Here is a 14,045-nt window from a genome sequence, read left to right as displayed (position 1 = left end):
GACAGATGTGAAGGGAGAAATTGATGGATCTATATTAATAAAAGACTTTAAAACACCACTCTCAATAATGGAAAGATCATCCTAGTCAGAAGATCAATAAGGACTTCAATGATGCATTAAACCAACTAGACCTAACAGACATATATAGAACATTGCATGCAATTTAAATGGAATACACATTCTTCTCTCATGTACATGGATCATTCTCCAGAGCACACCATATGTTGGGTACAAACCACAATAAGTTCAAAAATACCTAAAATCATACAATGCATAGTCTCTAACTACAATGGAATGACACTAGAAATCAAGAACAGAGGGAGAAATGGAAAATTCATATATATGTGGAAATTAAACAACATAATCTTAAACAACCAAGAAGTTAAATAGGAAATCAGAAATCAGAAAATTAGGAAATACGAAGAGGCAAATGAAAATGAAAATACTGCATACCAAAACTTATGGGATGTAGCAAAGGCAGTGCTGAGGGGAAAGTTTACAACTCTAAATACTTGCATTAAAAAGGAAGAAAGACTTCAAATCAGAGACCTAACCTCAAAACTGGAAGAATTGTTAAAAGAAAAGCAAATTAAACCCAATGAGAGCAGAAGGAAGAAAATAAAGATTAGGGCAGAGGTAAATGAGATAGAAAACAACAAAAAAATACAGAGAACCAACAAAAATAAAACTCGTCTCCTTGAAAAGATCAATTAAATTGACAAACGTTTAACTAGATTGACAAAAAGAAAGGGAGAGAGTATAAATAACAAAAATCAGAAATGAAAAGAGGGACATTACTACCAATCCTGCTGAAATAAAAAGGTCTATGAGAGGATAATATGAACAACTGTAGGCTACTAAATTAGATAACCTAGATGAAATGGACAAATCCTTAGAAACACACAAACTACCTACAATGACTCAAGAAGAAAGAGAAGATAACAATTACTAGTAAAGAACTTGAATCAATCATACCATTACTAGGTAAATACCCAGAAGGACTGAAAGCAGGGACACGAACAAACATTTGTACCCCGATGTTAACAGCAGCATTATTCACAGTTACCAAAAAGGGAAACAATCCATATGTCCATCATTGATGAATGGATAAACAAAATGTGGTATATACATATGATGAAATATTATACAGCAGTAAGAAGAAATGAAGTCCTGAAGAATGGAAAACACAGATGAACCTTGAAGACATTATGTTGAGTGAAATAAGTCACACACAAGAGGACAAATATTGTATGCTCTCACTAACATACACCAATTATACTACATAAACTCATAGACATAGAACCTAGAGATTATAGGTTACCAATATAGAATACAGAACGAGGCTAGAGAATGGGGAGCAGTTACTTAAGATGTGCAGAATTTTTAAACAGTTTGAATCTGAATGAGTGGAAATGGATACAAGTGATGGTAGCACAATATTGTGAGTATAATTAAAGATAGTAAATTGTGTATGCTGTGGTTGATAGGGGAAGTTTAAAGTTATGTATGTTACTAGAAGGAAAGAGAGGTTAAAAAATGGGACTGCAACCTCTTTGTTGCTCAGATGTGGCCCTCTCTCTCTCTCTAACTGAGCCATCTCGACAGGTGAACTCGCTGCCCTCCCCCCTACATGGGACCCGACTCCCAGGGGTGTAAATCTCCCTGGCAATGCAGAGTATGACTCCCGGGGATGAATGTGGACCCGGCATCGTGGGACTGAGAGTATCTTCTTGACCAAAAGGGGGATGCAAAATGAAACGAAATAGTTTCAGTGGCTGAGAGATTCCAAATGGAGTCGAGAGGTCACTCTGGTGGACATTTTTATGCACTATATAGATAACACATCTTAGGCTTTAATGTATTGGAATAGCTAGAAGTAAATAGCTGAAACTACCAAACTCCAACCCAGCAGTCTGGACTCCTGAAGACAATTATATAATAATGTAGATTACAAGGGGTGACAGTGTGATTGTGAAGACCTTGTGGATCACACCCCCTTTATCTAGTGTATGGATGAGTGGAGGAATGGGGATAAAAACTAAAGGACAAATGGGGTGGGATGGGGGGATGATTTGGGTGTTCTTTTTTCACTTTGATTTTTTATTCTTGTTCTGGTTCTTTCTGATGTAAGGAAAATGTTCAGAGATAGATTGTGGTGATGAACGCATAACTATGTTATCATACTGTGGACAGTGGATTGTATATCATGGAAGATTGTATGGTGTGTGAATGTATTTCAATAAAACTGAATTTAATAAAAAAAAATGGGACTGCAGAACTCAGTAAATATTGTGGTAGACAATGACTGTGATCAACAATACTAATAAAAAAATTTATTCCAAGAACTTTAAAAAAAAAGAGGGAGAATTTAAAATACAGATAAACAAAAACTGTGGAAGTCTGTCAATAAAAGACCTGCCCTACAAGAATTAATAAAGGAAGTTCTGCAGGTTAAAAGGAAAACACATGGGAGAGTGCTTGGAGTAGAGCGAAGAAACAAAGATTATCAGTAAGGGTAACTAAAAGGGTAAATGCGAAACCCAATAGTACTGTCCTCAATATACAACTCTACTCTTTAATTCCTATAAGTCTCAATACAATTGCACAAGAAAAAAGCATTTTTTGGACAGGGAAAATATATAATAAAGCAGCTATACAGGGGAAACAGAGGGACATGAGAGCAGAGAAGATGTATGCTGCTGAAGCTAAGTAGGTATCTTTTCAAATTAGTAGATTACAGATGTAGGTTGTACGATATAAACCACAGTAAAAACAAATGAGAAGGGATCAGTCAGAAACATCACAAAAGAGCAAGAATACAGAATAGGAAGTTCCAATAAAGGAAAAGAGATATACACATGCAAAAAGATATGACATATAAAAACCAAAGGACAAAATGCCTGAAAAAGAACTGCCTTTAGAGTAATAACAATGAGTGTTAATGGATTAAACCCCAATGAAAAGACATGGGTTGACAGAATGTATAAAAAAGCATGACCAACTACATATGGTTTACAAAAGACTCAACATAGACCCAAAGACACAAATAGGCTGAAAGTGAAAGGGTGGAAACAGATATTCCATGCAAATAGTAACCAAAAAAGAGCTGTGGTAGCTATACTAATATTGGATAAATAGACTTTAAGTCAAAAGCTGTTATAAGAGACAAAGGACACTATTTATTAATAAAAGACTCAATCCACCAAGAAGAAATAAGAATCATAAATATTTATGTACCTAACCATGTTGCCCTAAAATACATGAGGCAAACACTGGCAAAACTGAAGGCAGAAATAGACATTTCTACAATAATAGTTGCAGACTTCAATACACCACTCTCATCAATAGACAGACCATCTAGACAGAAGAACAATAAGGAAACAGAGAATTTGAACAATATCATAAATGAACTAGACATAACAGACATATACAGAACACTGCACCCCATAAGAACAGGATATACATTCTTCTCAAGTGCACATGGATCATTCTCCAGGACAGACCACATGTTGGGTCACAAAACAAGTCTCAATAAAGTTAAAAAGACTGAAGTTATATAAAGCATCTTCTCTGACCAAGATGGAACGAAGGTGGAAATCGATAACAGGCGGAGAACTGGAAAATTCACAAATACGGAAGTTAAATAAGACATTCTTAAAAAACGAGTGGTTCAAAGAAAAAACTTCAAGGGATATAAGCAAATATCTTAAGACTAATGAAAACAAGAACATGACATACTAAACTTATGGGATACAGTGAAGGCAGTGTTGAGAAGGAAATTTAAGCCCTAAACACTTACATTAAAAATGAGCTAAAATCAAAGAACTAACTGCACACATGGAGGAACTAGAAAAAGAACAGCAAACTAATCACAAAGTAACAGAACAAAAGAAATAACAAACACGTTACAGCAGAAGTGATGAAATTGACAATAAAAAAATAATACGGAGAATTAACAAAACAAAAAGTTGAATCTGAGAATATCAATAAAACTGACAAACCCTTGGCTACAATGACAAAATTCAACATCCCTTTTTGATAAAAATACTTCAAGAATAGAAGATGATGGTGGCATGGAGAGGAGTGGAAGCTAGTTTGTCCCCCTGGAACAACTAATAAACAACCAGGGACAACTAGTAAATAATCTGGAATAACTGCAGGGGGACAAATGTGAATGTCCACTCATCATACACCAACCTGAATTGGGAAGAATGCCCGAGATTGCAGCATTAAATCTGTAAGTAAAAACTGCAGATCCAAGCCGGGAGCCCCCTACCCCCAAGGCTTAAACTGCAAAGCCTCACAATGCTAGAGAGCAGCACTCTCAGAGCAAGTGAATATAGCTCAGCTGAGCTCCAAATAGGGTTTTAATTAACAAACATGGACTGCTCAATACAAGCTACAAATACCCAACAAGCAGACAGAGGCTTTTGGTGATGACTGACCTTGGAGAGCCAGAAGGTGGCTGAGGACTGACCCTGAAGGGGGGCTTTCTGTCCCTTTTATGGCTCAGTGGAGAAAGCCTCAGCCATTTACAGTTCCCAGTGCTCTGACATGACAAAGGTGGAGATAGCACAGGCAGACAAACTATTCAAACGTAAACAACCTCTCCCTAGGGGGTGTACTTTCCGTAAGAGGAAGAAGGTGGTGCCAAGCTCTACTGCCCACCTTCCATTCACAACCAGACCCCTGAGTCTGGGGGGGGAAACAGCCATGGAACACCTTCTTACACCAGTCTGGAACTACAGGCTGACAGGCGCCACATGCTGGGTGGAAAAGCACAATGACTTGAGGCCTCACAGGGTGCATCAATCTTCTAAGACACACCCCTCAGGGAGATGTGATACTGTTGCCTCCTGCTGAGACCTGAGCCCGTTCTGGTCTAGGAAAACCTGATTGGGGTAACCAAGGAAATCAGATGCCTAGACAACAGAAAACTACAATCTACACTAAGAAAAACAAAGTTATGGCATGGTCAAAGAAACTTACACTTCAACTGAGATACAGGAATTTAAACAACTAATACTAAATCAATTCAAAAAGTTTAGGGAAGATATGGAAAAAGAGAGAAAGCGTATAATGAAAACACTGGATGTACATAAGGTAGAAATTGAAAGTCTGAAAAAAACAACTGGCAGAATCTATGGAAATTAAAGGCACGACACAAGAGATGAAATACACAATGGAAACATACAGATCTCAGGAGACAGAAGAAAACACTCAGGAACTGGAGAACAAGGCACCTGAAAACCTACACACAAAAGAACAGATAGAGAAAAGAATGGAAAAATACGAGCTACGTCTCTGAGAACATAAGGACAAAACGAAATGCAGGAATGTACGTGTCATTGGTGTCCCAGAAGGAGAAGAGAAGGGAAAGGGGGCAGAAGCAACAATAGAGGAAATAACCAATAAAATTTCCCCATCTCTTATGAAAGACATAAAATTTGAAAAATCCTGAGAATTCAACCACAAAGCTACTTGAGCTAATAAACAATTTCAGCAGAGTGGCAAGATGTAAGATTAATGCCCATAAGTCAGTAATGTTCCTATACACTAGTAATGACCTAACTGAAGAGGCAATCAAAAAAAAAAAAAAAAATTCCATTCACAATAGCAACTAAAAAAATCAAGTACCTAGGAATAAACTTAACCAAGGATGTAAAAGACCTCTAAACAGAAGATTACAAAATGTTACTAAAGGAAACTAAAAAGGTCCTAAATAGGTGGAAAACCACTCCATGCTCATGGACAGGAAGACTAAATATTGTTAAGATGTGAATTCTACCCAAACTGATCTACAGATTCAAAGCAATTTCAAACAAAATTCCAACAATCTACTTTGCAGACTTGGAAAAGCTAGTTATCAAATGTGTTTGGAAGGGAAAGGGGCATGGAATTGCCAAAAACATCCTAAAAAAGACTTTGAAGCCTACTAGAAAGCTACAGTGGTCAAAACAGCATAGTATTGGCATAATTTAGACATATTGATCAATGGAATCAAATTGAGAGTATGGAAATAGACCCCCCATATATATGGTCGACTGATTTTTGATAAGGCCCCGAAATCCACTGAACTGGGACATAACAGTCTCTTCAACAAACAGGGCTGGGAGAGCTGGATATCCATATCCAAAAGAATGAAAGAGGACCCCTACTTCACACCCTATACAAAAATTAACTCAAAGTGGATCAAAGACCTCAATATAAGGGACAGTACCATAAAACTCTTAGAAGATAATGCAGAGAAACATCTCCAAGACCTAGTAGGAGGAGGTTGCTTCTTAGACCTTATACCCAAAGCACAAGAAACTAAAGAAAAAATAGATAAACGGGGACTCCTGAAAGTCATAATCTTCTGTACCTCAAAGGAATTTGTCAAAAAGGTGAAGAGGCAGCCAAGTCAATGGGAGAAAATATTTGGAAACCATGTATCTGATAAAAGACTAATATCTTGCATACATAAAGAAATCCTACAACTCAATGACAATAGTACAAACAGCCCAATTATAAAAGGGGCAAAAGATATGAAGACATTTCTCCAAAGAGGAAATACAAACGGCTAAAAAACACATGAAAAAATGTTCATCTTCACTAGCTATTAGGGAGATGCAAATCAAGACCACAACGAGATATCATCTCACACCAATAAGAATGGATGCCATCAAACAAACAGGAAACAATAAATGTTGGAGAGGCTGGAGAGAAATTGGAACCCTTATTCATTGCTGGTGGGACTGTATAACGGTACAGCCTCTCTGGAAGACAGTCAGGCATTTTCTTAGAAAACTAAATATTGAATTACTCTATGATCTGGCAATTCTGCTTCTCAGTATATACCCAGAGCATTTGAAAGCAGTGGCATGAACAGACATTTGTGCACCGATGTTCCTAACAGCATTGTTCACAATTGCGAAGAGATGGAAACAATCCAAGTGTCCTTCCACAGATGAGTGGACAAACAAAATTTGGTATATACATATGATGGAATACTATGCAGCACTAAGATGCAACACAGTCTTGAAACATACGGCAATATGGATAAATCTTGAAGATATAACTCTGAGTGAAGTAACTCAGTCACAAAAGGAGAGATTATATGTTACCACTTCTACAAACTATCTGAACAATGTAAAATCAATGTCTTATAAGAATATTGGGGACCTAGCGATAGACCGTAGTAGTGAGTGGGAATGATAACCTAATACATTCAGAAATGTTAATGATGGTGAATTCAATGGTATGGTAATGGATAGGGGTGACAATTATTTGTTAATGGGATTATAAGTATCTGAGCTGTACTGAAGGTGAATAGGAATGAAAGGGGTTGTTTAAAGGCATGTTTCCCACAGATCAGCACCACAAATATAGATGGGTGCTTGCTCTAAGTTATGACATTAGTACAGAGAGTTGACAACAGATGGTGCATGGAAAAACCTACACATTGCATACTAGGGACTATAATTAATAAGAATACCTACCATACTAGTATTACACAAATACTAGGGACAAATAATTAAGGGCTGACAAGAGCTACAAAATGTTTTGGGTCATGAGAATTGTTTAAAATGGAGAATGATGAGGATAGTACAATTAAGTGATGATAATGCAAGATACAGATGGATTAAGGTGGATATAATATATGCTATGTGAACTTAGGAACACTCTACTTTATAAGCCAAGCCCTCGATACTGAGGCTTGCTCAGGTGAAACTTATGGCTGTAAATAGGAGGCTGAGCCCATTTGTAATTATGCCTAGGCATCATCTCCAGAGAACCTCTTTTGTTGCTCAAATGTGAACTTTCTCTCTCTAAGCCTAACTCAGCAAATAAATTCATCACCCTCCCCTCAACGTGAGACAGGATCCGCAACATGCATGAGCCTTCCTAGTGACATGGGACATGGATTCCGGGAATGAGCCTGACCCTGGAACTGAGGGATTGAGAATGCCTTTTTGACCAAAAAGGGGAAAAGAAAAGCAACCAAATAAGGTTTCAGTGGCTAAGAGAATTCAAATAGATTCAAGAGGTTATCCGGGAGGTTACTCTTATGTAAGCTTCACAAAGATATGCCAAATGGCCACAATATGATAAGCCCAAGTCAACAGTACTCCCCAAAACCTTAAAGAACACCCAGATCCGTATCTGAGACTCTATAAAAGTTTCATTCACTAAGTTTATTCATCAGCAACTTAAATCCTTCAGAGTGTTCCTATGCCAGCTAAGTCCTAAAACCGAGGCAATAGCCTCTTCAAGAACATCAACTAGATGTGTCCCCTTTGCTCATAAAGTTGACACCCATTTTCAACATGAACAGATTAGGGCAGTCACTGCCTAGACATCCCTGAAGATCGGGAAAGTGATTAAACTAGAGGAAGGGGTAGCAACAGACAAGATGGAATTTAACAAAGGATTATGAATACTGAATATTTATATAATTTTCTTTTTCCTAGTTGTTAGAGTATTAGACTAGTTAGAAGGAAAGAACTGAAACAGTGGAACTGTAACCCATAGCATCCTTTGAAATTTGTACTATAGCTACTTGTTAAATTGTAATTTGAAAGCTATACCTTTTTGTATACATGTTAGATTTCATAATAAGGAAGTAACTGAAACTATGGTACTATAACTCATATTAAGTTTGGAAATTTCCTATATATCTACTTGTTAAATCATACTTTGAAAGATACTGCCTTTTTGTTTATCTTATATTTCATAATAAGGAAATAACTGAAACTGTAGAATTGCAACCTAAAATATTCTTTGAAATTTGCTCTTTACTTACTTGTTAAATAGCACTTGGAAAGTCATCACTTTTATGTATATGCGATATAGTCTACAATTAAAAAAAGAAAAAATTTTTAAAAAGACGTCTCTAATATTGATGTCAAAAAAAATCAGTAAAGCTAGCCATATCACAACTTCTAGACTGGAATGATATGGTGTTCCAAATGCCATTGACCTTTCTTCAGTGAAGGTATCTTCCTGTTGATGCCTTAATTTGGATTCTTTTATGGCCTTAGAACTGTAAATTTGTGAACTAATAAACCTCCATTGTAAAAGCTGATCCATTTCTGGTATGCTGCATTTCTGGCAGCTGTAGTGAACTGGAATATCCACTAAGTTTTTATTTTTTACTTTTTTAAAGGGCATAAACCTGAAATGAAATGCAAGTAGATAACTTAGTTATACTCAACTGTTTAAAAATATTAATATAATGCCTAATATAATATAAGAAAAATAAAAGTAATTTTAATGAAATAATATACACATTAATATGTGCGGTCGCAGTTGACTTGTCTGCGGGGGGTGGCGGCCGGTTGCTAAATCCTAGGCTCTCGGGATTGCTCGGAGGGTACCGGCGGCGGGGGCTCTTTCCCGGAGGCGAGGGCGAGGCGGGGGACTGGGCCCGGTCCCCGGCGGTGGCGTGCAAGGTGTGGAGGGCGGCGAGAAGGAACAGGCGGGACACGTTTCTTTGAGGGTGAAGAAGCCAAGAGAGTTTATTAGGGGAGAGTACAAGCTTATATCGGGCGGTTTAGAGGGCAGGGTAGCTGTAGGGGTTAAAGGCTTGGATTGGTTCTGAGAGGGCGCGGAGGTTGATTGAAAAGGGGCGGGAGTTGCTCCGGTAACGAAGAGGGTGGAGGGTGCAGGTAAGGCACGGGGGGGGGTTTTCTCCGGCAAGCCCTCCCCAACGGTTGTACTTTGGGGTGAGGAAATGGGGCCTGCATTCGGCTCCACTTTCTCAGGCCCGGGGGGCCGTGGAGGGCGCTACCACCCGTGCCCCACTACCTTTCCTAGGGGCTGATCAGTTCCCCTGGCCCAGGCCCACCAAGTCGGAACTCGATAACAGTGTCCCGCATTTCCCCCTTCTTTTCTAATTAGAGGAAGAAGCTTACTGGAGAGATCCGCCAAGGGATGAGGGAAAGGGGAGGTGGGGGAAGGGATAGGGGTAGATGGTAGTTAGAGAGGCTGGAGCTCGACATTGGTGTGGAGAAAGTGCTTTATCAATGGCCGAGTCCCCGGGGAAAAAGGTGGAAAACGCGAGGACTCGGCAGACCTGATAAGTGTAGAGGCTGTCAGTGAAAATGTTTACTGGGTGGTTACAGTGGGCGTTTAGCGCGTATGACACCGCCAGAATTTCCCCCACTTGGACTGAATGAAGGTTGACATAACTGAATAGGCGGGGTTCCGGGTGGTCCTGTGAATAAGAGAGGAAGGCGAAACGGGTTTTGGAGGCGTCAGTAAAGACGGTGGTGGCACCCGGGATGGGTGCAGAGGAGGGGAAAGGATGGAAGGGGCTGCGGAAGGGAAGCTTGGCGAGCCCCTGTAACAGTCGATGGCTAGGATAGTGGCAGCTGAATTCTCCCTGAAATCCTTCTAAGAGGATTTGCATGTCCGGGTTATCACGTATAAGCAGGCGGGTTTGGCCTGCGTCTAGGGGCCAAACAATTTTTTCTGGCGGCTCTCCAAATACATGAACAGCCAGGGTGACTAGATCTGAAGCTAGGCTGATCCAGAGCCGCACTGCGGGGCAAATTTTTCTAAGCCGGCTTTTAGCAGGGTGCACCCAAAGTAGAGGGCCTTCCTGCCACAGGCAGCCCATGGGTGTGCCGGGCGTAGGAAGGATGAGTGCCATGAGATTGCCCTCTTTAGTGCTGAACCTGTTGAGACAGCAGGCGGCGAGTGCCTTGTTAATTGCGGCACTGGCTTCCTTTGCCTCCTGGGTGAGCTTAATGCGCCGGGAGATTGCTAGCGGCGGGGCTTCAGGGACACTCAGCAGCATAAAGAGTGGTTGGAGCTGCGCGGTGGTGATTGGCAATGCAGAGCGGAGCCAATTGATTTGACCGCAGAGCTGTTGAAGCTCAGTGATAGTGACCCGATCCGGTATGTCCAGCTGGGGAGTGGACGGGGCAATGGTTTTATCAATACTAAACCCTAAGAAGGCTAATGGTGGCACAATCTGAACTTTATCGGGCTGAACCGTAAGGCCGAGGTCAGCTAAATTAGTGGTGAGGTCTTTAAGGATTAGAGGAAGCGCTTCAGCGTCCTCAGAGGCCACCAAGATGTCATCCATGTAATGGATGAGCATGGCCTGCTTTCGCAGGGGGGCCACTGCGTGATTAACATACATTTGGCAGATGGCCGGACTGTTACGCATCCCTTGAGGGAGGACTTTCCATTGGTACCTGCTAGCCGCGCCCGCGTGATTGGGAACGGGAACTGTAAAGGCAAAGCGCGGGCGGTCTCGCTTATGTAGTGGGATGGAAAAGAAACAGTCTTTGATGTCAATGGTGGCTACATGATAGTGGGCCGGGATTGCCACCGGATGGGGGAGGCCAGGCTGCGGGGAACCCATGGGAAGAATATGCTTATTGATCTCCCGCAGATCATTGAGGAGCCTAAATTTCCCTGTGGCTTTTTTATGAATAACAAACACTGGCGAATTATAGGGACTAGTAGAAGGTTCTATGTGGTTAGCGTCCAATTGTTCTTGGACAAGGGCTTGAAGTGCCACTAATTTATGCGTGGGAAGGGGCCACTGCTCCACCCATATAGGTTCCTCAGTATCCCACTGCAGAGGAACGGGCGCTGGAGGTGTTAAACGAGCAGTGGCGCACATTATTGGGGGGGCTATGTGGTAAGCACTGCCCCGGATGTGGCGAGGATGTCACGGCCCCATAAAATTTGGTCTATGGTGTGTAGAAATAACGGGCGGAAGGTGCCTGAGTGGCCCTCTTCATCCTCCCACTTAATGGGCCCTATGGCCTGGAGAGGGAGGGGTCCTTTCTCTCTATTCGGTGGTACCAGTGGCTCCCACTACGAGGGACCATCGAGAACCATGCACATGGTGGCATACTGAGCGGGCATGCAAGAGACTTCTGCCCCTGAATCGAGCGTGCCCGTGTACCATTGCCCCTATTCTTAACTTACGAGTAGGCTTTTCTGGAGTGATAGGCACTGTCCAGAGAAGCGTTTTATTGCTGGTGAGGTGATTAGTTTTATTAGAACCGGCCGGCACGCTGCCTCTTAGGGGCGGGGCTGAGGCTTGCCCCGCTTGGAGTTTAAAGCTTGCTCAGCGTTTTGGCGCTGATTGACACCAGGGCAGCGGCAGAGGTTTTGGGGTTATTTTTACAATCGCGCGCCCAGTGATAGCCACGCTGGCAGCGTGGGCAAGGAGTGGGAGGGGGGCGCCCATTGCGCTGCATGAAAGGCGGGCGGTTGACTTCTGCATTGGGGCACTCCCGGGCAAAATGACCGCTCTGCCCGCACTTAAAGCAACCGGTGGTGGCGGCTAAGGCGGCAGTGACAGCGCCAGAGACAGCCTGGGCTAGGGACGCGGCAGCTGGGTCAAAGGTGCTGCAGGCGAGTACCCAATCGTATAGGCTTTTCTCCCGCAAGGGAAGAATAGCCTGCTTGTAAGGGGGATTGGCTCCCTCGAGAATGAGTTCTCGAGCGAGAGCCAGTTGGGCCTGGGGATCATTAACCTTTCGAGCGCAGGTTTCTTCAACCCTAGAGACAAAGGTGGCAAAAGGCTCATTTGGCTCCTGGAGGAGCTTGGTGAATTTAGTAGGCCGACAGGCGGAACAGTTGGCAAAAGCTCGCAAGGCGATTCCCCGAAGGATAGGCCAAAAGGTGGCAGGCGCATTAATATAGGCGGATGCATTTATAAACGCTCCCGTGCCCAAGTAGGCTTCGGGGTGATGATAGACTCCAGTGGCTGCGTCTTGCTCGCTTTGCTTAGCTGCTTCCGCCTGGAAGTGAGCACGCCAATCAACAAACTGGCCGGGGTTAAGAATGGTACGGGCAAGCGAGGCCCAGTCTTGGGGGAGGCAAAAGTCCATGGCGATATCCTGTAGTAATTGGGAAGCGTATGGGCTACTTAACCCGTCTTCCTTGACGGCCCTGCGAAGCTGCTTGATAGTATCTGAGTCAATGGGATACCAGTGTACGGTTTCGTTGTGTGCGGTGTGGGGGTAAGGTTAAGAGGAAAGCAGCGAAAAGCACGAGAGAAAGGAGGACGCGCTTGCAGAGGGCCTGGCACGGGAGTGGGGGTAGGGGAGCGTTGCCCCAAGGGTTGCCTTGAGGTGTAGAAGGCAGCCAGGGGTTGTTAGTCGGCAGGGTGGGAGGAGCGGCGGCAGCTGCCGGTAGCGGCTCCGAGGGGGAGCTCGCCGAAGGGGGAGGCGGGGGAAGTGGGAGGCCCCAAGCGTCGCAAGACGGCGGCGCGGTGGGAGTGGCTAAGGCATAAGATGGTGGACTAGCCCCGTCCTGTGAAAGGGCGGGGCCCAAGGCATAAAATGGCGGGCTAGCTCCGCCCTGTGGAAGGGCGGGGTAAAGCGCATGCGGTTTCCGGCCCGGCTTAGGGCTGACGTCATCACTAGAGCACTTCCTCCCCTCAGTGGAAGAAGAAGGAGGAAGTTCGCCATTTTGGAGAGGCTTAGTATTGCTTTGTTTTTGGGGGGCGACTTCGAGCGCGTTGTTAATCTGCTCGACTAAGGATTCTGTGTCCGAATCGTGGTCTACATTAGTATCGCTGTCTGAATCTGTTGACTGGGTTGATAGGGCCTCCTTGGATTTAATGGGGCCTCGATCAGGGGGGAGGGAGCCTTGAAGGCAGGAGCGGACGGTTATTAAGGTGGGGAGCAAGCCGGGAGGGAAGCGCTTGCTCTCATGTTCCATGGCGTTGGTGACCCGATCAATAAGGCGATTATAAGTAACAGGGTCCCAAAGATGGCAAGTAGTGAGCCATGGGTTAAAGGGCAGCAGGAGATCCCAGTATACTTGCAGCTGCCGGACAGACACCTTACAGCGATGTGTGTCTAGGAGACCCGCTAGAGCGCGAACTTGAGGTGCTTGGCGTGCAGATAGACGATTACCCATAGCGGAGGGAGAAAAAAAAGGGGGGTTGATTATTGAGTAAAGAAAATGAGGTAAACCGTGGCCGCGAGGCCGAAGGAGACGGCGAGAATAGAAAGCAGGACCCTCTGGTAGCGAGAGCAGTTTGGGGGGGGGGCGGTTGCAAAGAGGCACACGGCGCCAAACAAACA

At 43.3% G+C, this 14,045-nt stretch overlaps 1 protein-coding gene across 3 annotated transcripts in view; it reads right to left on the bottom strand.

Moving 5' to 3' along the window:
* Window positions 1-14,045, bottom strand: part of NUMB (NUMB endocytic adaptor protein) — a 260,763-nt gene that overhangs the window by 167,907 nt on the left and 78,811 nt on the right. Inside the window, exon 1 of one of the 3 annotated variants that reach the window (XM_037832344.1) lies at window positions 8,786-8,815. The exons of the other annotated variants lie outside the window; for them this stretch is intronic. The gene's annotated coding sequence lies outside the window, so the exon portion shown is untranslated. Of the gene's footprint in view, window positions 1-8,785; window positions 8,816-14,045 lie in introns of those variants that run through there. 3 annotated transcript variants of the gene reach the window in all.

This window comes from Choloepus didactylus, chromosome 4 (assembly GCF_015220235.1).
Source record: "Choloepus didactylus isolate mChoDid1 chromosome 4, mChoDid1.pri, whole genome shotgun sequence".
In the NCBI taxonomy this organism is placed as follows: domain Eukaryota; kingdom Metazoa; phylum Chordata; class Mammalia; order Pilosa; family Megalonychidae; genus Choloepus; species Choloepus didactylus.
This window is presented reverse-complemented; position numbering and strand designations above follow the sequence as displayed.